A 23,008-nucleotide genomic window follows, 5' to 3' on the forward strand; every position below is an offset into this window, starting at 1 on the left:
TGAACTTTCCAATTTAAGATGAGTATGTGACCTTACTTGTCACTAGAATGACTTTAATTTAGAACTACAAGGAGATGGAAAATCTGTTAAATCTACTCAGATGTAAAAGCATTTGACAACAAAATCAAAAATTTAATGGCCATCTCAAGAACAAAAATTTAGGGTACCTTCTGTCTTGTTTGATTCTTTCTGCAGAACTTAATGATTAAAAAAGTAGTTTTTCTGGTAAGAAATGTGTTCAGGCAATATAAGTAATTGAAGTGGATGTCCTGAAAGTTCCAGAAAATTTATACAGATGGAGGTAATGGAGCTACAAAGACTTATTTAATAAAAATATTACAATTTTAGCTTATGCAAGTCTTTCAAAGCCCTTTCTCAAACTAAAAACGTTTGCATCAAGCACACTCCACTGTCTTTGGCAGCATTTTGGTGTGCAAGAAAATTTTTTCTCAAAGAAAAGAATTACATTCAAATTGCTAGCAAGACTTCAGATAAGAATTTGCATCAATTTTTTAAAATTAGTGTAGCCAACGTTAAAGCTGATATTGTCGAGAGGTATCCAAGATACCAGCCCCAACAACTCACTGACTACACTGGCCAGATTATCTGTTCTTTTTCTGTTATATGTCACCAACACGAATGTTTCAATCTGCAGTAGGGTATGTGATGTTTTGAAACTTCCTGACAAATTAAAATTGTGTAGCAGGCCTGCTTTTAAAATCACAAACTTGTCTTTTACAGCCAGTGCTCTTACCAACTGAGCCACCCAGGCATGACACATGAACTCCTTTACAGCTTCACTTCTGGCAGTATATCTCTTCTTTCTTCCAGCAAAATATGCAGGTGAGCTTAGGCAAAGTTTGGAAACTAGGAGAGTATAGCTGGCAAAATGGAAGCTGTGAGAGCAGATCATGAGACATGCCCAGATAGCTCAGATGGTAAAAGAGCATTGCAAGCAAAAGCCAAGGTTCTCTTTTATAGTCCTGACCCACTATAACATTCTCACCTGGCAGGAAATTGTATATCCTGGCTGTACAACTGAGGTCTTTTATTGTTTAAATAGATACAGCAGTCTATGTTTCTACATCTACATCCACGCTCCACAAGTCACCTTGCATCATGTGGCAGGTTGTACTCTGTGTACCACTGTTACTTCCCCCTTTCCTTTTCGAGTCACAAATGATTTACTGGAAGAATAATGACTGCTAAGACTCTGTGTGGTCTCGAATCTCTCTAATTTTATCTTTGTGGTCTTTTTGTGAGATACATGTAGGATGAAGCACTATATTTGCTGACTATTCTAGGAATGTATACTCTTAGAATTTTAACAGTAGGCCACAGAATGATGAAAAATGTCTCTCTCACACCGAATGCAACTGGAGTTGGTTGATCATCTCTGTGACATTATCATTCTTAATAAGTGAACCTTTAATTAAATGTGTTCCTCTTCTTTGGAACTTCTTTGTTTTATCTGTCAATCCTATTTGGTTTGGATCCCATACTGATGAGCAACATTCAAGTACTGGTCAAAAGAAAGTTTTGTAGGCTACCTCCTTTGTGGGGAGACTACATTTTCTGGGGATCCTTCAAATTAATCTCATTTTGGCATCTACCTTCCCAATGATTACTTTTACATGGTTGTTCCACTTTAAATAACTCCATACATAAACTTCTAGTCGTTTTATGGAAGTAGCCACTTCCACTGACTGTTTTGCAATACTGCAATAATACAATAATGGGTCTTCCTGTCTATGTACGTACAATATGTTACATTTGTTCATGTTAACTGCCCATTACCAAACCTGCACCAAACACTGATCCTCTGCAGGTCTTCCTGCATTTTGCTACAATTTTCTAATGTTGCCACTTCTCTGTATTTAACAGCATCATCCACAAAATGCCTTATGGAACTTCTGATGTTGTCTACTGTGTCATTTATAAATATTGTAAAAGGTCCCCTTGAGGTATACTCAAGGTCACTTTTATATCTGAAGACATTTCCCCATTGATATGAGATGCTGTGTTCTGTTTACTGCAGAATTTTTGGTCAATTCACACAGTTGGTCAGATATTCTGTACGCTCATATATTGTTCATTAGGTTACAGTGCAAAACTGTATTAGATGCATAACAGAAGTCAAGGAACACAGCAGCTACATGGGCATCAGTATCTACTGCCTTCTGGGTCTCATGGATGAAGAGAGCAAGCTGGGTTTCATATGACTGTTGTTTCTGGAACACACATTGGTTCCCATACAGAAGATTTTTGGTCTCCAGAAATGACGTAATACATGGGGATAACACATGTTCCAAATTTCTGCAACTGACTGACGCCAGAGATACAGGCCTATAGCTTTATGCATCTGTTTGACAACCCTTCATGGAAACAGGAATCTTTTCTGATCATCAGGAACACTTTGCCCCTCCAAAGACCTGAGGTGGATGCTCGGGTCAGTTACACCAAACAACACCTTATTATCAGGAGTTCATTTATTCACCTCTTTACACAAGCAAGGCTTACAAAGAACTGGATGGTGGACCTGCACGAAGATAATGTTTAGCTTAGTTCAAAGATGATACCCAGATCGATACTGGTGTCGACCTCATTGGCACCAAATAGCCCCCCCCCCCCCCCAAACCCGCAGTTTGGAGTACTCTTGAGAGGCCGGGGGGGAGTAACTATGGCATCGACGGGGGTGGTCCGCGGGAGCCGAACCACGGTCAGCTCGACAGTGCCATCGAGTAGCTGTGTGGGTACATGTCGTGAAGGAAGGTCCGACTACCAAACCTGGAAGTCGTTGAAGCGCACTGGACATCGTACTGGGCATGCGGTGACAGGTAGGCCGGCGATTTGCAGGAGGAATGGAGCGATGGTAATGATGTCTCCAGTGGGTGTGGCAAACACATGAAGCATGTCCAGGTCGACGTCAGGCGGGAGGGAAACACATTTCACCAGGTGACAGGGAATGGTGGAGGTTGTGTCATGAGCACCGGATGAAGGGAAACACACAACGAACAGTGTATCATCACATAGTATTATAGAGATGTCGTGGATTATGTCAGGGGGAATAGGCATAAACACCTCGACCGAGGGCACGTTCAAGATGGGGGGGGGGGGGGGGGCGGGGGAGCGTGGGAAACATCGAAAAGGCGAGGCAGGCGAAGGGGGAGAGGTCAAATGGACCGGCGAAGGGCCCGGCGGCGAGCGCATGATCGTAGGTAAGCTCGACGTGGGGAGCATGTGGTCACTCGATGGAGTGCGTGAGACTGAAGTAGGGAGTGAGGTTGGAGGAGAGCTTGATGAATGGAGCTAGAGGTCACTTGACTGGGTGTGTTAGTCCAACCTGGAGGGAGTGGTCGGAGAGTCGTGAGCCACGACAGTGAGTAGCGTGGTCGTGGCCGGAAGAGGGGTAGAAGAAGTCTCGACATGAGTAGGCTTACGTCTGTTGATAGAGACTGTGACAGCTGAATCTTTTATCTGGATGTCATAGGTGTTGGCTGAGCGCCAGAGAACTCGGTACGGGCCGGTATATGGAGGTCGGATGGGAGCACGGACAGTGTCATCTCGGAGCATGACATACTCGCGATTGTCCAGAGATTTTGGGACGTGAACCTTCGGGCGGGAGTGGCTGGCAGGCAGAGGGATATGGAGGGTGATGAAGTGGCGTCTGACGTGGCCCACAAAGGAAGGTAAGTCAGACTGAGGGAGAGAAGCGGAAGGGCTCACGAGTTCGCCAGGGAGAACAATGTTCTGGCCGTAGACGAACTTGGCTATTGTGCCCTTGAGGTCTTCCTTACAGATCACACGAATGCTGAGTAACACAAGGGGAAGGGCCTCTGTCCATAGAGAGTCGTGGCATCGAAGAGCCGCCTTGAAAGTGCGGTGCCGACAATGTGAATATAAATATGCTGGAAACGCCCAGGAGGGATGTGACGTGTGCTTGTGTACTTTGCAGCATTGTCACACAACGCAGGAGCGTGCCCATTGCTGGCAGTCCTTGTTGACATTTTTACACACAAAGCATTCCACAACGAGGTGGGCAGACACCCGAACACCGGGGTGGGCTATATTATGCAGTGCGTTGAAAACAGCTCGACAGAGCGTGGTTGGGATGAGGGAGCATAACGTCCCTGTACCGTTGTCGCAACAGATCTCATCAGAAATGCCATGCATGGTGGTGCGGGCGAAGTGTAGTGAAGAGGTAGAGTCCGAAATCAGGTCTTCTGTGTCCTCGTTGGCGGGTTGGAGATTACACAGTTTAGAGAGGTCTAGCAGCGAATAAATGGCATCAACTCGTGAAAGGAAATCAGCAACTATATTGTCAGCACCCTTCATGTGTCTGACATCCATGGTGAACTGAGATATGAAGTCCATGTATCTGAAGCGGCGAGGAGGAGGTGGGTCAGCTGCCGGGTTTGTAATGGCTGCAGCCAGGGGTTTGTGGACCGTTAAAACATAGAAAGGGTGTCCCTCAACGTCAGTCTTAAAATGCTTGATCGCTTCATAAACCGCGAGCTACTCCCTGTCAAATGCGGAATATTTCCGTTGTGTGTTGCTGTTCTTGTGCAAGAAGAACTGCAGAGGCAAAGTATGGCCATTGATTGTCTGGCTAAGGACAGCGCCGATGGCAGTATCGCTCGTATCTGTGGTGATGAAAAGCTGCGCATTTGGATGAGGATGCGCGATGGGACAGACAGCGGCAAGAAGATTTTTGAGGGCAGTGAAAGAGTCAGTCATAGCATGGTCGCGGACAAAGTGCTAGGCGCAAGTGCACTGTTTGTGTTGTCAGTGGCGGTCGCACGACAGCACGCAGGAGCCGAAGTTGCTTAGTTTGAGGTGCTGTGCGCGAGGGCAGGGGTAGGAACTGTCAGTTCAGGAACACGTGATGCTCGTCGCACATGTGCACTTGTGTCCGGCCGAGTGTCAAACGCTGCCGTGTTAGGGGGGTGTGGTCCTGTGGCACTGTCAGTACACGCTATGGGAGACTTGACAGCACAGTTTCGAGGGGTAGCGGGAGGTAAGCACAAAGAGGGTCGATTGCTCGGACTACAAGCAGATTCAGCGCACTTACTGACCTTGCTTTGTCCTTACTGCAGTGTCTGTAATTCCTTTGCTGCATCGGAGAGCTGGAGCTGAGTTACATGGAGCCGGAGGGAGAGGTCGAAGTTTTCCTTGCGTAGGCGAGCGACGTTTTCAAGCTCGACAAGGCACTTGTGCATTGCTTCTTGTAATGTCGTCAACAGAGGCGAGCATGTACGGATGAGATGAGCCTGGACCAACGTGTCACAGGGGGAGTTTGCATGATGGAGCACAGGGGAAGTGAGTTTTGGATGGGTGATGAAACACAGTGTTTCGCAATAGGTCCGGTGAAAGTTTGTGGTGTCGCAAGAGGTCAATGCCTAGTATAAGTTCCTCAATATTGCACACTAAAAAAGTCCACTCGAGTTTGCAGTTTGCAAAGAGTGAAAAAACGTGGGAGATTGAACCTGGGCATCGTAGTTTAGTTGAATTCACGGCTTGCAGTGAAGTATGATGAAGGACGTGTGCAGCAGCGAAACATCGGCGCCTGTGTCCACTAGGAACAAGTATCCCAATGAAATGTCTTTAATATAAAGTTGTCCGTAATTATCCGAATGTTCCTGGACAGAATGGAGCACTGGGGGGTGCCTGTCATGTTTTGCACAGGAGGTGGCACCCAGACCTACCTGCGATTGGTGTTTGGGAAGCAGCAGGGTGGTCTACAGTTCCGTGCCGCCTCACCAAACCGTGTGTGGAAGTAACAGTATGGGTAGTGTGGTAGCATTTCCAGCAGGAAAGTTCGTTGCCAGAGGCGGTGGCTGAGATTCAGTGGCTGCAGCAGGTTCGGTTGCAGGAGGGGGCGTGACCGTGGGCAGAGCCGGTGACGTCCCAGTAGCTTGTTTACAGTGTCCCGGAGGGAGTGGGACAGTCGATACAGTATGGCCCCAGCCACATCCTGCCGCGGGGCGAAGACCCTGAAACTGAGACTTACCAAGTAGGCAGAGGCTGGAGAAATAGAGCAGTGATGCATCATGTAGTTTGTTAACAATTGTCATTAGTTGCTCGACAGGTTCAGGAGACCTCTGAGCCAGAGAGCAGATGTCGCTGACCAGGGTCCGTAGCCGTCTCCAGAGTTGTGAAGGTTTGTTGTTGCCTAGTTGCTTGATGTGGAGCACTTGCCGTATTGCTGTCTCAGTTGAGTGCGCAAGGTGACGTAGAACAGTCTTTTTGGCTAGAGTATACCGGGTAGATGAGACCGGAGCGTTGACCAGGTCAGCAATAAAGTCCTCCTGGTCGTGCAGGTGGGTGATAAGGCACAGAAATCTGCTTGATTCATCGAGTTTGAAATGGTTGAACACTTTGTCCACAAATTTGAATCAGGTTGTTGCCCTGTCGGGATTGAATGGCGGCAGCGTCGGTAAGCGTTGTAGAATGTTCGGAAGAACAGGTTGAGTTGAATTCGTCGGGGCACTGCCTGAAATGAGCTGCTGTTGCTGCAGTATTCCAGGAGAGTGTGTCTCCAGGGTATGTGGCGACGACGGCTGGTTGGGTGGCAGCGTGAAGGTGACGCGTTGTGGTTGAGCGTGATCTGTTGTGATACGGAAGGCCGACGCAGGTGAGACACCGTAATGAGTCGATTGCGGTTCCGTAAGTTCGACACGTTGCGGGTGTGTTCAGATTGATGTGTCGTGGAAGACTGATGCGGATGAGGCACCGAGATGTGCCAAGAACGGTAGCAGAAGCTTGACTGGAGCCGGCGCGGGGGCGACAGGTGAGAAAAAGTTCAAAGTTTGAAAACGCACGCCAGTCCGCGGAAAGCTCGACGCACGATCAGAGCCGGAGCCACCTGTGTTGCAGGGAGGCTGCGGAGGTGCGGGCTGTCCAGAAGCACAGTGTGGGAAATGATGTTGAACATGGGATGAGGTGTGTGAATGTTCACTGTTCATAGTCCCTCCACTCGAAACGGTGTGTGGATAAGGTGAATGTCGTGGCACAAAACACTGAGGTGTAGCAGTCGGACGGAGGTGGGGGTCAGGCACAGACAACAAGTGTACCTGTTGCAGGACAAGGTATCGAAGTAGGAAGGCATGTGCTGATGCTGAACCAAGGCAGGCGCGGGCGTGGTCAGATGCTGAGGAGGTTGACCTGTGAACAAAGCAGTTCCAGCCACGTGGCAGGAATCCGCATGGTACTGCACGGATTGCGTAGTGGCAAACTGTTGTCCTGGGGGTGGTAGGTTATCCAACAAAGCATTTGCAGAAATTGACATTTATCCTGCTCTCCACGGAGATCCGTAAGAGGTAACTGCACCATCAGTGAGGGAGGGCACATGTGGTGGGAACAAAGGCGTTTGATAGCCGGAGCCATGCGCACTCCTAACCTCATTTATTGTTCCAGGCTGGAAAACGTCCGGCGAAATCGGCGTAATCTTCGAGTGAGAGGCATCGTGTTGCAGTCCTGGCGGGTGTACATCGCCTGCAACACTATGCATGTCGATCACAAAACCCGCCGTTAGGCGTTGGGCCGAAGTCATTGTTCGAATGTTGTGTTGATGTGATACATGCGAAAATAACCGCCGCGGAGGCCGCGGACACCATAGTAAAACGGCGAAAACGGAAGACGTTACAACTCGGGGTCACCAGTGAAGTGGATGCTCGGGTCAGTTACACCAAACAACACCTTATTATCAGGAGTTCATTTCTCTTTACACAAGCAAGGCTTACAAAGAACTCGATGGCGGAACTGCACAAAGATGATGTTTAGCTTAGTTCAAAGACGATACTCAGATCATTACTGGTGTCGATCTCATTGGCGCCACAGACCTATGGGTACATTGCTGCTTAAAGAGGTGCAAGTTCTTTTGCATACTCTACGTAGAATCATACGGGAATCCCATTAGGTTCAATGACCTTCCCTCTGGTGTGCAGTTTCAGTTGCTTTTCTATCCTGTGGTCACTTATTTACTTATTTCAATATCGGCCATATTGATGTTTGTGTGTTGATTTGGTATGATGTCACGTGTGCTGGACTGCTTTTGAAGTTGCTCATCATTATTTTATAACGTTTTAGTCTTCAGCTACTTATTTTAAAGTTTATTAGTGTTAATATTTGCTATAAAAGTACCTTATTAGTGGATTGTTATTAATCTCAGTCCTTCTACTTGTGTTACTGACTCGAGTGGTCTATTATTCGTGAGTGCACTTTGGTCGTTCATCCAAGCCTCATGCCTCAGTAGTGTGTTTACATTTTGTGGCATGCAGTTGGGGCTGTAGCAGGTATAAAGCTAAGTACTGACAAAGTTATTGTGCACTGTTATACTGTTATTAAATTTAATAGTTTTCAGTGGTGTTTCGTGCTGTTTGTGGTGAAATAATGATTTAATAATCTTTTGGAAACATTCGCTGGCTGTGTTTTTTAGAGTTTCCTGTGCATTGAAGTCATTTATTAAATTTCGTGTTTTAGTTTTCTGCTGACATTACTTATTGTTTCTAGTGAAATATTTCAGTAAAATTTTCATTCAGTATTTTAACTTCGTTGAGTGTTCTGGTCGCAACTTGAATTTTTGGTTTTAGCTAATAATTTTGTGAAGTTTTGTTGGTATTGGTATTAGCTGTGGTAGAGAAGTATTCATACAAGTAGTTGCTTTCTTAGTGGACAGAGAATTTTGAGACTACTATTGTTAGTTCTATAAATAGTTCTACTGGTGTAACTGAACTTACGTAACACAGATGTATAGTTTTTTCAGTGACTGTAAAATTTTACCATGAGTGAGAAGTGTGGGCTCTGTCATAGGTTTGTGAGTAGTGGGTTACGGTGCGGGATTTGTTCAAAGTATTTTCAGTGGGGAGGGGGTGGGGGGTAATGCAGTGGGGAAGTCAGTGGGCATTCTATTGGGATCCTCTCTTGGGAATGCAGAATCTTTAGTAGAAATAAGTAGACAAAGGAGCAGGGGCGTAAGATATGTGCCCTTCAGGTGAAGTTACAATGCACAAAGGAGGAACTAGATAGGTTGAGGAGGGTGAAGGGTGGTGGGGAATGGGAACTGGCAGTTGGCAAGAAGGCAGCTAGGAGGAAGACAGTCAGAATTGAGTGGAGAGGAGCCTCTTGTAGCTGTAGATGTATGGAACATGCAGCCATCCCCAGAAAAGTTAGGAGGCCTAGGTTAGGTGCAAAGTCTAACAGAAAGAAGAAGGTTCTGCTGATAGGTAGTTCGCACGGTAGAGGTGTGGGCCAGCAGTTGCAGGAAGTGTTGGGGAGTGAGTACCAGGTCACCAGTAATGTGAGGTCTAGTGCAAGGCTGACTCAGGTGACTGACAGCATAGGGGAGCTATGTAGGAATTTTATATAGGAGGATGAGGTAGTGATAGTGAGTGGAGCAGGGAACAGTCTTGATAAGGATGGGGAATATGATGTGGGTGGTGATGTGGTAAAGATAGCTACTCAAACTGGTGGCACTAATGTGCATTTCGTGCAACTGTTTCAGCGTTGTGGTCAGCCTCATCTTAATGCGGCTGTTAGGTGCATTAACGTGGGGTTGGAGAGGACGCTGATGGCAGAGGGCATGCCAATTGGGTCTATCAGTAGGTCAGGTTTCACTAGGCATGGCCTGCACCTCAATAGGTATGGGAAGGGGAGGCTGGAAAAGCTTATTATTATTATCTTTTTTAGATTGAAGTCAGCTGATAGGTATACCTGCTCAAAGGAAGGCCCTCTAACTAAGGGCTCACTTTCAGAGGATGTCTTGCATCAAAGATGGCGGCTAGAGTAAAAGTTAAGCAAGTTTCCTTCCAGAAAAACATAAATTTTGCCGTAAAAAAGAAATCGTGTGAAAATTGTAAGGACGAAATTACGAAATTGAATGAATGCATAACGAGCATACAGTTCATAATCGGCAGTTTGAAAACGGATATTTCGAAAATACAACAAGAGAATAGTGATCTGAACATGCTAAAACTTGTGCGAGCTAGTTCTTCCATTACAGAAAAGTGGTCAAATGTAATAACAGCAAGACCAAAGTGCAAATTCGGAAAAACTGCGAAAGTTACGCAGGCTTTCTGCACGAAAACACATTTCAAGCACTTTCAACCACCAATAGTGAAAATGCAACTTACAGTTCGCATGAATGATGGGAAAAGCAAAAGGACACTGTGAATAAGGTATGAGAAGAAAATTTATTGACGCAAACAAGTGTGAATGAGGTCAATGTAAATGTGCCGACCAAAAATTTTGCTGAAGTGTTTAGTAAAACAATACAAAACGATTCGCACATTGTGAACTCCAATAACAACAAACTGTTTGTATTTTCAGACAGCCATGGTCGTGGACTTGCGAGTAAACTAAAAGAAAGAACTAAAACATATTTGTGTGGTATAGTGAAACCGGGAGCCCCACTTAGGGAAATTAAAGAAATGACTCCATCTGCAGAGGCAAAAAATCTGCATGATAAAGACATCATTGTACTTCTGGGAGATGCAAAAGACATCTACAAAAATGAAACAGCAAATGCAATGCACAATCTTAAACAGTGTCTGAGGAACCTCACTCACACTACGTAATAATGGTCAATGTTCCGCATCGCTATGATCTTGTAAGATGGTCATGTGTTAACATGTAAATAAAAAGTGCCAACAATCAGTTTGCAAAAATCTGCAGACATTTTAAAAATGTGAAATGCGTTGATATAAGCAATATGGGCCGTAGATTCAACACTCAACACGGATTTCACAAGAAAACACAGCAGTAGTGGCAGAACCAACATTTGAAGTGTCAGAAACCTAGCAGAATATTAAAGTACTGTGCTGCACATGTTAGCCCTGTATTTAGCCATATTTGTAATTTTCCCTTTAGGAGTGGTCAGCTTCCTGAATGATTAAAGTACTCAGTAGTAAAGCTGCTTTATACAAAGGGAGAAAGGGATAATGCAAATAATTTTAGACCTATTTCTACGCCATCAGTGTTTGCTAAAGTTATTGAAAAGGTTGTGTATGTAAGGATAATTGATCATTTTATAACACACGATTTGCTATCAAATGTACAGTTCAGCTTTAGAAGTCATTTAACAACTGAAAATGCTATGTTGTCTTTTCTTTGTGAGGTACTCGACGGGTTAAAGACGTGGGAGTGACAAGTCCATAGTCGACAAGACACTGAGAGATTCTCTTTACGGGCGGGGTTCTTTGGAGGACACAACCAGAGTTCGTTTCCCGCGTTAACGTATGTATCTATTGTGTTTGTGCGGTACAATAAAGGTGGTCGTTCACAGTATAAATTCCACACAAGTGTTTTCCTTTATGTAGTGAAATTACTCCTACATAAGTGGTGACCCCGTAACTAAACAATGTGAAAGTAGGCAAGTTTCCTTAGATATTTTCCGCGATATCTCGTATCGACATGTTGTCTGCACAGATCCTCTTCCGCGACATCGATGGCGTCATCCAAAATATCAAGAAGGAGCTCGACACGATGGAGCAAAACCCTCAGTTCACAGTGCCACAGACGCCTACATCTCAAACCGACTTTGCCCACGACGTTACATTTCCAACCGCGCCGCGTGTGCCGGCAGGTCCCGCGTCGCCGCCACAGGATATTGCCTCGCACAACCAGCGTGCAGGACACACCGATATCAGACCAAAAGTGCTCGCGTTTTCATCACCCGCATCGGTACCGCTCCCACGAGTCTTGCACTTTCCATTCACCAGTGATCGTGGCCCACCCGTATCGCGGTTACAAATTCGGCCACCACCTTTCGTTCCCGAGCATCCGGAAATTTGGTTCGCTATTATGGAGAACATTTTCGTGCAGCAACAAATAGTCGACGATTTTGAACAGTTCACGCTAGTGATATGCAACCTGGACCAATGTGCGTCGTCAGTGGTATCGGATATAATTATGCAACCCCCACCACAACAAGCCTACGCCACTCTCAAGATGGCTTTAATTTCGTGTTGTACAAAACCTGTGGACCAGCGGATAACACAGCTCCTGTACCACGAGAAACGTGGTGACGTGTCGCTTTCAGACTTTTACCAGCATTTACATGCTATGGTGGACCCTTCCGTGTTCTCAGACACATTACTTTTGCACATATGGCAACAGCAGTTACCTCCACAGGTGTGCTTAACCTTAATTGCTTACGAGGGCCGGCCATTAAGCGAGTTGCTGCAAGCGGCCGATAGAGCGCACTCCCTGTTCGACTCGCGTCCCACAGTGGCCGCCGCTGCAACCACCTCGGACAGCAACACCAGCTGAGCACAGCTGGCGCCGGTCGACGCTGCGTCTCCAGCTTGTGCTGCCACGACCGCACGACGAGCGCCGGACGCGACCAAAGATTTTTGATCTCTCCGCGCTGCCATCGATCAGCTGACCGCCCAGCTGCAGTGGCTAGAGCCACGCGACGTTGCGGCGGCTGACACACACACGCGCCACCGCCAGCCGGCGCGAACGCCGCGTTACGCAAACAACGGCACCGGTTATTCCTGGTTCCACCAGCACTTTGGCGCGCAAGCTACGAAGTGTAAGGCACTGTGCTCGCACGCAAACGCATCCCACGGCCTGCTTTAGGCACAGCCTAAAGCAACTGCGCCTAAACTCACAGACGCATGGAAGGAGAACACCCCCACTTCAGCACGAGCCTACATTATGTGGATCGACTTCTCCCACAGCTGTAAGGTACGCTGCTTCACAAAGACTTTTCGTTCCTGATCACTCTACAGGATGGATGTTCTTGGTTGACACCGGCTCAGATGTCAGCACTCTGCCTGTAAATTTCTTCCTTTCTGACAAACACACTGAAGAGACCACTTTGAAAGCAGTCAACGATTCAGTCATCCACACATATGGACAGAAAACACTGTCAGTGGACATTGGGCTACCAGAAAAATGCAACTGGACCTTCATTATGGCCAATATCGACCAACCTATACTAGGTGCTGATTTCCTGGCAAAACATGCATTGTCCGTGGATTTACACAAGTCGCAACTCGTCCATTCTGCCAATGGATTTGTTATTGCGGGAATACAAGGATGTCTGACCTCTCATGCATGCCAAAGGGTAGATAACCTCAGTGCACCCACCTGCGAGGACACCGAATATTTGGTGATGCCATTTGGGCTGAAAAATGCTGCCCAGACATTGCAACGGTTCCTAGACAGCGTGCTAAGAGGACTACCATATTGTTTCGCCTATTTAGACGATATTCTGGTGTTTTCGGGGAATGTTTCTGACCATCAGAAACATGTAAGTGAGGTGCAAAGTAGGCTTAGTGCTCATGGAATAACACTTAACAAGGACAAGTGCGTGTTTGGGGAACCCGTGGTAACCTTCCTGGGTTATAAAGTGTCAGCTCAGGGCATTTTCCCACTGCCAGAGAAGCTGGAGTTGTTGCGTACCCTACCACGGCCTCAAACCTACCACGATCTCCGACGATTACTAGGGATGATAAATTTCTATCGTCGCCACCTCCCCGGAACAGCAGCAATGCAGATGCCACTGAACAATGCCTTGGCCGGACACAACAAAATTGGCAAGCGCCCTCTCCCATGGACACCCGAGATGGACTCGGCTTTCATGGCACTGCAAAACAGCCTTCACAACGCAGTGGGGCTTGCACACCCTGCACCAGGAGCTCAGCTAGCTCTAGTAGTGGACACAAGCCAACTTGCAATCGGGGCAGCACTGCACCAGAGAGTGAAGGGTCATTGGCAGCCACTAAGTTTTTTCTCACAAAAACTACAGATGAGTCAAACTCGTTGGAGTGCATTCGACAGGGAACTCCTCGCAATGGATGAAAGCGTCAGGCACTTCTGCCCCTTCGTTGAGGGCAGGCAATTCACCATATACACTGACCACAAACCTCTTGTGGCAGCTTTCTACAAAGTCAGCGATTCGTGTTCCCCCCGCCAGGCCCACCATATAGAGTTTATATGCCAGTTTTCGACAGACGGGCGTCACATCCAGGGTGCCGACAACATTGTGGCAGACTATTTCTCACGTATTACTGGGATAAGTCCAATGTTGGATTATTCCGAATTGGCAAGGGCTCAGGCTTCAGATGCGCAGCTGCAGTCCTTGTGGGTGGATCCGTTCACTGGCCTACGTTTACAACTTGTGGACGTCCCCTGCAGCCCATGTAAGGTATGGTGCGACACCTCCAAGGTAAGACCACGCCCATACATCACCCCCCAATTCCGATGAAAGGTATTCGACAGCATTCACAACCTAGCACACCCGGGAACCAATGCCTTAGTGAAATTAGTGACGGACCGTTTTGTGTGGCCTTCAATCAAGAAATATACACGGGAGTGGGCCTGCAGCTGCTATCAGTGTCAACATAGCAAAGTGGGACGCCATGTTTACGCTCCAGTAGGACAATTCCCAAACCCAACGGCACGTTTTGGGCATGTACACATTGACTTGGTTGGACCCCTCCCCCCTTCAGAAGGTTACAGGTACTTGTTTACGGTAGTGGATCGTTGCACACGGTGGGCACAGGCTACACCAATCAGGGACATTTCTGCAGAGACTACTGCACGGGTATTCTTTGAAACTTGGGTGGCTCATTTTGGGTGCCCATTTATCGTTACCATCGACCAAGGACGCCAGTTCGAGTCGACACTGTTCCAACAACTGTCAACCGTACTACTAGCTACCACCCGGCCAGCAACGGTTTGGTGGAAAGGTGGCACCGGATCTTAAAGGCTGCCCTGATGTGCCACGAGGACTCATGGACACAATCAATAGGCTGCTGCTGCCACTGTTGAACTCTGCTCTGTTCTGAGACTGGAGTTCTACGGAAAGGGTTGGGAAGAAAATTTTTTGATACTTTAACGCAAAAATGAGAGAATTTTTATTTTACATGAAATTTATTAACTGAAAAATGTGCCATTTTGTTTGACAAATTTTGCCATTATTATGGTGAAAACATAAGTTAGCTGCTATAGAATGTCTGTGATTTCTGAGTGAAAAACCATGAAAACAGTTTTTGTAGGACTCTTCTGAAGTCAAATTTACAACATTACGATAGTTCTATAGAGATTGAAAGAAAAAGTAATCTGATAGTGCTAGTTCAAGATTGCAAGGTGGAGATACTGAGATGACAAACAAGTTCTCTCCATTTTTAAGGGGTTACCAATCACAAATAATTTTCATACCATGTCCCCCCTCCCCAACGAAACACATCTGGGGCAGTATGTGCAGGTCTTGCATGTGCCAGTCCTCACTTCCACCCCATTCACAGAGCTTCATCCTACTTCAAGAACTACATTTTTCTTGCATTACTATTGGTGTGCTGAATTTTGAACCCATAATGACTTATAGGGAAGTACTTGGAAGAATAGAAGTGGAAAGAAAATGAGTGCAAATGATGAGAATGAGGAGGACAACTTAGCTGGGAGAAAGTGCCTGCAATGAAGAGTGATCAAAGGAAAAACTGCAGAGAAAAGACAGAGAGGAGGGAGTTAAGGGCAGAGGAAAGTGGAGAATGTCCAGTCAGTACATGTTGGAAGACATATATACTGAAGAAGAAGAATGAGTGACTTCAAAAATTGTGAAAATTCTTTCTCTTTCGGCTATTTTTTGCAGATGCAATTTCAACTCATTTTCATATAATATGGAATTGAGCTGTTAGTATACAGTCTTATTTAGGTGGTTCAAAACTGCTTCATGATCAACTTTAGTTTCTTGCAGATTTCATGGATGCAAATATGCTGATACTGTGAAACTCCTTATATTGTCAGAACACAAATCAGAAGATACTTCTTTAATTTATAGCAATGATTCAGTAATGTAACAAATGCCAAGTGGCACTCTCCTGTGGAGTCCATGTTAAACTGGAAGTCCTCATATAAGGGGTTATGTGAATTAATTAATAGGTCAAAAGAAATCAGTGTTGTATTAGCTTCAATAGGACCTGACCTCTTAAAGCACTGTTCTGTTGACATCAACCTTCGTGTTGCTCAGTTTTTCTCATGATTTCATTGACTTTTCACATTCTAAATTGAGAAGATCAAGGTGTATTTTTAAGATCAAAATTTCTAGACAGGAGACAATTTAATATGATTTGTGTCTCATGTATTAACACTACATCATGTTAAAAAATATTGCAGATTATTTTGGGCAGTATGATTCAAAAACATTACATTTTAAAAGGAAATTACAAACGAACTTTAATTATCTTCTTTGTATCTATTTGCCTATGTAACTGAGTTGTCGACATAGCTGATTGTCGTTTGGAGGACCTGGGTTGTGCCAGGGATTTTTGTGTTAGTGGGAGGACTGGAACAGGGTCCACTCAGCCTCATGATGTCAGCTGAGGAGCTACATGTATGAGAAGTAGCGGCTCCAAGATCTGCTGAGCCAACAAAACCTGGGAGAGCAGTGTGCTGACCCCACACACACTCATACCATGTACACTTCATGTCATTGTCTGAGGATGACACACCATTCAGTCAGTCCTGACTGGGCAAGTATGATGTGAGAACATGGGACTTTATAATTATATTATACATCTTTGTTTCCACCCAGCATCAAGATATGAAATCTTTTCTTGCCAAAACTGTAACCAGATAATATGAGGTCCAAATAGTATTTACAGAGTCAAACCATCACAAAGCCTTCCACTGCACAATACAAATGAACTTTCTTTTGAAGCTGTTATATTGGATTCAATTTTACCCCATTGCATTATCACCGTCTTGTACATTTATCTCTTCTGCATATATATATAATAGACTAAGCAAGTTTTTCTTAAATTTTGCTTCTTAAATAAACCATCAATATGATGATTTCATCTACAAAGAAAAAGGATTCTGAATGCATTGTAAGTGAAGATGAAAATGCATTCCCTGACACTTAGAAGTTACAATGATCACTGTGGTAACATTGTGTTATCACTCATATCATACCAGCACCTAAGCAGCTGCTACCATCAGGATTCAACCTGTTAGTGCTGGTGCCCAGTGGCACAGTTACAGTTGCCAGCACAGTACCAGTTCAAGATATTGACAAGCAATCTACCTGATATAAAATCAGAGTGCTGTATACTCAGCCTCATTCTGTTATAGTGTGTTCTCATCTTAACTCTAATCTGCACTATTGGATTTTGCCTGAAATTGTAATTGGAGTGTGCATGGAATTTCTGAACTGTTTACTCATTTTAGTGATTTACATTCTAGGTGTATACTTATTTGAGTACCGGTATGTGAAGTTACTACAACCATATTATCTAAATGAGCTGAATATTTACACTACAGCAGTAAGATGATAGAAAAATAGTAGCATTCAATTGAATTGAATGCAATTTTATTGTCGTTTAGCTATTACAGCAATTGACAAAGTCAAGTTACATAAATACAAGTTATACAGCATATATACATGGGTTGAAGATCAATATGTCACTATTGGTTTTCCATATAATACAATATTTAAAATCAAATAATATGAAAAGTATTTCATCATAAATTACTCAGTTAAAGAAATTATGCTGAACTCTCCAAACCGGTACCACTATGATATTTTACAGTCATAAAATTCCTGAAGTGAGTAGCAAGGATTTGCAGCTAACCAACTGAATAATTTGTCTTTAAATAAATCAAATGGAGCTTCTACCCATTCTAGTGGCAGTTTGTTAAACATCTTCATACCCTCCACTTCGTACTTGTTAAGTGACTTGGATAATCTGTAGTAAGGTATGTCATGATGGCTACTATTTCTGGTTCCATGAGAGTGTCCATCTCTTCTACACTGGTATACTGATAAGTTGCTCTTTATATGCAGTACAGCAGTGTAAATATACATGTTTATAACAGTTAACATTTTTAAGTTGATAAACAAGGTTTGCACTGGGTCAGTTTATCACTGTTTGTTATAATTCGAATTACTTTCTTCTGAAGTACCAAAATGTCCTGAAGATGTGAGCTGTTGCCCCATATTAAAAGCTCATAAGATATAATGCTTTGAAAAAAAGCAAAGTAAGCTGATCTTATATGGGCCGCAGGTATATGGTTTTTAAATTCCTTAACAAATACACGACTCTAGACAGCCTTGCACTAATGTATTTAATATGTGGCTCCCAAATCTATTTACTATCTATAACAATACCTAAGAACTTAACACTATCCATCAAGTCTGCTACTGGCAGATCTCTTAAACTAAATACAATCTTTTGAGTTTTACTCTCATTAAGCAGGAACCCATTGGCTGGAAACCAGACTGATGCTTGTGATATTGTGTCATTTGCCACAGTTTGGAGCATATCCATGTCTGAGCTGACATTGAAAAAAGTGGTATCATCTGCATAGAAAATGGAGTGAGTATTTATGTACGATGGTAGACCATTTGTCATTAATACTGAGCCTTGTGGCACACCACACTTAACTTCAGCTAGCTGTGACCTCTGTTTACCAATACAAACAATTTGTTTACTGTTGCTGAGGAAAGATTCCAAAATGTTGTCAAATTCACTGTTTAAGATTCCGTAATAAACAAGTTTGTTCAGGAGTGAAATATGCTCCACACAATCGAAGGCTTTGCTAAGATCACAAAAGGTAGCCTGAGCAAAATTTTTTCCTTCATAAATATTAAGCACTTTTTTAATCAGGGAGTCAATGGCATGGACTGTGGATTTGCCCTTCCTAAAGCCAAATTGTACCGCAGTAATAATGTTATTACATGTCAGATAATCACACAACTGGGAGTTGATGATGGATTCCAAAACTTTGGATAAAATAGATGTCAGAGATATTGGGTGATAGCTAGCTGGGCAGTTTTTGTCTCCTTTCATGTAAATGGGCACTGCTCTGGATAACACATCTAGGAATACTCCTCCAATTAGACATCTGTTTATACATTTAGTAAGAGGATATACTATGTGCCCAATTATCTTTTTTAACATATTTCAAGAAATACCATATATATCTTCACTATCAGAGGGCCTAAAATTATTTACAATAGTTAAAACAACATCTGGTGTTACCTCTGTTGAAAGGAATTTATCTTTCAGGGTGTAGTCTACATTATGATATTTAATGAGATCAGCTACAGTTTCTTGCGGTCCCCCAATGCTTTCCCTAATTTGGTTAACAGATTTTGTACAGTAGTTATTAAATTCATCTGCTGAAATTTCTACCTCAGCTTTAAGCTTGCTTTTATCCACTGAATTTATTATAGTCCATGCTCTTTTGCATTTATTTCTTGATGACTCAATGCTGACTAGGTTATGTTGTTTTTTGGCTTCATTTAAAGCATACTTACATTCCTTTTGTGCTCGTGAGTACCTTTGTTTAGCTATATGAGTTTTATGAAGTCTGTAAGAAACTCTATACAACAACAACTTCCTTTTCATATTGGCTAGTTGAGCAGTATACCATGGATTCTTTTCCCTACGTCTATTACTGTTACTTTTAAGGTGAACTTTACATTTGTATTGAGGTCAGTTGGTCTCGAATATACTTAAGAAAGAATGAAAAAAATCTATCGAACAATGTATTGGCAGAGGTCTGGGCATTATTGTTAAACATATGTGACCAGTCATAATTACTGAGTGACACCATGAAATTAGACAATTTTTCTTGCTTTATTGGTTGTGATGACTATTTTAGGCTCTTTAAACTCCTTATAGTCCATATTAGTCCTATCTGTACCTATTTTTACCCAAACTGAGTCATGATCCGAGAAATCGAAGGCTGCTACATCTGAAGACAGTAAGTCTCTGTTGACATTTGTAAGTATGTTGTCGAGGCAAGCTCACTGTCTTGTGGGTTTGCAGTACGTAAAAATGAAGTTGAATTGTTGTAACAGGCTTTTAAATTCATTTACGGTGTGCATGTCTTTGTTTACAGCAAATGCGGCATTGATGTCACCAACAATCACTATACTAGATTTCTTCCACTGAGGACTAAGAAAGAAATTTAGTACAGTCTCAAGTTTCTTTTTAAATTTTAGTGGACTTCCGTCTGGTGATCTGTAAAGAGATACAATAGCAATTTTTAAATGATCCAGATATACACCTGTGGTTTCAAAATGTATCTCACTGCACAGAAATCCTAGATCCATTTCATTACTACAATTTATTAACTCTTTCTTAATGTAAATTGATACACCCCATGAATATGTTGCTCTCTGATAAAGCTGTTTGCTAAGTGGAAATCATCTAGTACATGAAAAGATATTTCATTTCCTTTACACAAGTGCTCACTTAAGCATAATGCATCAAATAAGTTCTAATTTGCAAATTCGTTTAAAATTACGTGTTTTCCACTTATACTTTCAATATTGAGATAACCTATTTTGAGAGACAAAGTTGGTGAGTAATTTTTTTTGTGGGGGCAATTGTCATTACTGATATATTTCTCTCTAGTGTTACCGACATTTATTATATTATTCTTATCTTTAATCTGGTCATCCAGTGTGAATCTGGGCAAACCTGTTAGTCTCAGCCCTTCTTTGCTACCTCTAAAAAAGAGTTTTCCCTAAATCAAAGTGGTAATGACCCAGAACTATCGATTTTTGCTATGCCTAACTCATTGGCTACTTTCATGATTTCATTACTCACATACTTATTTCCGAGTTGATTCAGATGGATACCAAGAGCAGTGTGGAATCTTCTACCTAAGTTAGTTATGTTTACAAAACAGACATTTTTAAAGTATTTACAAATTTTCTTCATTTACTCTTCTCACTTCAACATTCACACAAGATCAGCATGGAAGATCATGCCGACATGGTATTGAAAAGATGAGGATTTTTGTATTTTGTAGTTCCTGCAGTTTCTTCTTTAACGATAACAAGAAGTCTTTTCCTTCATTTCTCGCTACGTCATTTGATTCAGCAAGAAAAACTGCTAGTTCCCTATCTTCTGCCGACGAACCTGCTACATCTTTAAATTTTGCACTAGGTTTTATTGTGGCTGAGATATGGTGGCTTGAATTGTTCTCAACTATATACCTTAATTTCCTTCCTTGACTGTCTGCATATAAATGTATTTTCACAGGCCTAGGTCTGCAATTGCGGCTTGCTTTCTTGGGGTTTTCGGTTTCATTACTTCTACTGACAGCTGACTTAATATTTTCACTGCACCCACTATTCATTTCACTTCTATTGACAGTTGATGTAATATTGTTGCTACACAAGTTACTCACTTCACTTTCATTAACCTTTCTTGTGTTAAGCACCTTGACTTGTGAGTCTACTTCAATGTTTTTTCCTGTAGCATCAACATGCTCAAGGACACTAAGTCTGTTTTCCAAGGGTGGGAAGTTTACACAGTTTCTACTGCGTTTTGTGACAGGAACAGCCTGCCATTGTCTTTGTAGGCTGCCTACTGCCTACATTGATTGCTTGGTTCTGTGTACCTCTGTACCTGTGTACGCTAACCTCTTCTTGCGAGATTTGTTTAATGGTTTTTGGAACAGGAACAACAGAATCACTCGGAATTTGAATATCTCCTTGTTGAAGTTCAGAAGCGGTAGTGCTTTCAGGAAGAGTTACTGCAGCATTCGATAATTGAGAATGTTCTGTATGAGCTTCAAGAGAATCATCGTAACTATCTACATCGAGCACTTCAAATCTGTTTGTTGGCGAGATATTTGCGGCCCTTGTTAGTATATCGGTAGGCCTACACGTATTACACTTCAACGTTTTTGTAAATTTCTCATTTCCTTTCAATGAGCAGTACACCTTTGCGCATCGAAAGTGATATTTTGTTTCACAGTTTACACGTGCTATACCAGTTTTAGCGGTTTTGCCGCATTTTTTACAGTTGATAACATATTTGTTACCGCTGGTTCTAGTATAATTATCAATTACAAGATCACTGTTTGTTTTATACTCACATTGACGGTTAGTGGTATATTTGTATTTTACGGCGTGTGCCTCTTCTAACAGGATAGCAACAATTTCGACTTTGCAGTCGCTCTTCTGTAGTGCTTTGTCTAGGACATGTTCATTACACCTTCTGCAACACCATAGTTTTCGTCTTGAATCTGCCTTTACACACGCAAAATGGTATACAGTTTTACAGTTTATGCACGTTATGCCCTTCACGGCGCGCGATTTGCATTAGCAAAGTCTTTGTATTGGCTCTCGCGATTCGTAAGACGAGGTACTAGCTCCATGTGCGATTTCAGTTTCGCAATTTTGGGCCACCCCATGTCTTCCTTCAGCAACTTTTTTAATAACAGAACACGCGATACACATATCATCATGATATACATCAAAGTTCTTACATGTTAAACACTTTTTAACGTTTATGTTGTGTTTATTCTGGTAATTAACACAACCACAATTTACATTCGGCGCCATCTTGTATTGATTCGACATTTAAGTAAGAGCTTTGACTTGTGCGGTCATGTAATTGTCATTGTGACCCTCAGTCCAAAGACTAGTTGGATACAGCTTCCCAAGTTAGTCAACTCCATGCAAGTCTCTTCATCACTGCATAACTACTGCAGCACACATCCCAATTCAACTTGCTTATTGTAATCAAGAAAGAAGAATGGGCTACATCAACAACTTTTAACCCCGATATTTCCCTCCATTACCAAATTAAGTGCATCCTTAATGTCTTATGATAAGTCCTGCTAAAATATTTCTTTTTCATCAAATTGTGCCATAAAGCTCTTTTCTCCACAATTTGATGCAGTGCATTTTTATCACTACCCAATGCAACCATCTAATCTTTAGCATTCTTCTATAACACCCTATTTCAAAAACTTCTATTCTCCTCTTGTTTATACTGCTTATCCCACATATTCCACTTCCATATAGGGCTACAGTCCATACAAATACTTTCGCAAAAGAATCTGTAATACCTCAACTTACACTTAACGTTAGCAAATTTCACTTTTTCAGAAACACTTACCTTGCTATTTCTAGCCTGAAATTTATATCCTCTTCACTTCTGCCCTTCAGTCTGGAACCACGCGACCACTACGGTCACGGGTTCGAAGCCTGCCTCGGGCATAGATGTGTGTGATGTCCTTAGGTTAGTTAGGT

At 43.1% G+C, this 23,008-nt stretch overlaps 1 protein-coding gene across 1 annotated transcript in view; it reads right to left on the minus strand.

Annotated features, from left to right (window-relative positions):
- The window catches only part of LOC126471517 (leucine-rich repeat-containing protein 40-like), a 200,125-nt gene extending 177,886 nt beyond the window's left edge, over positions 1-22,239 (minus strand). The window contains exon 1 of the mRNA XM_050099737.1: positions 21,847-22,239. The gene's annotated coding sequence lies outside the window, so the exon portion shown is untranslated. The remainder of the gene's footprint in view (positions 1-21,846) is intronic.
- Positions 22,240-23,008: the final 769 nt, after the last annotated feature.

Source organism: Schistocerca serialis, chromosome 3 (assembly GCF_023864345.2).
Source record: "Schistocerca serialis cubense isolate TAMUIC-IGC-003099 chromosome 3, iqSchSeri2.2, whole genome shotgun sequence".
Classification (NCBI taxonomy): Eukaryota; Metazoa; Arthropoda; class Insecta; order Orthoptera; family Acrididae; genus Schistocerca; species Schistocerca serialis.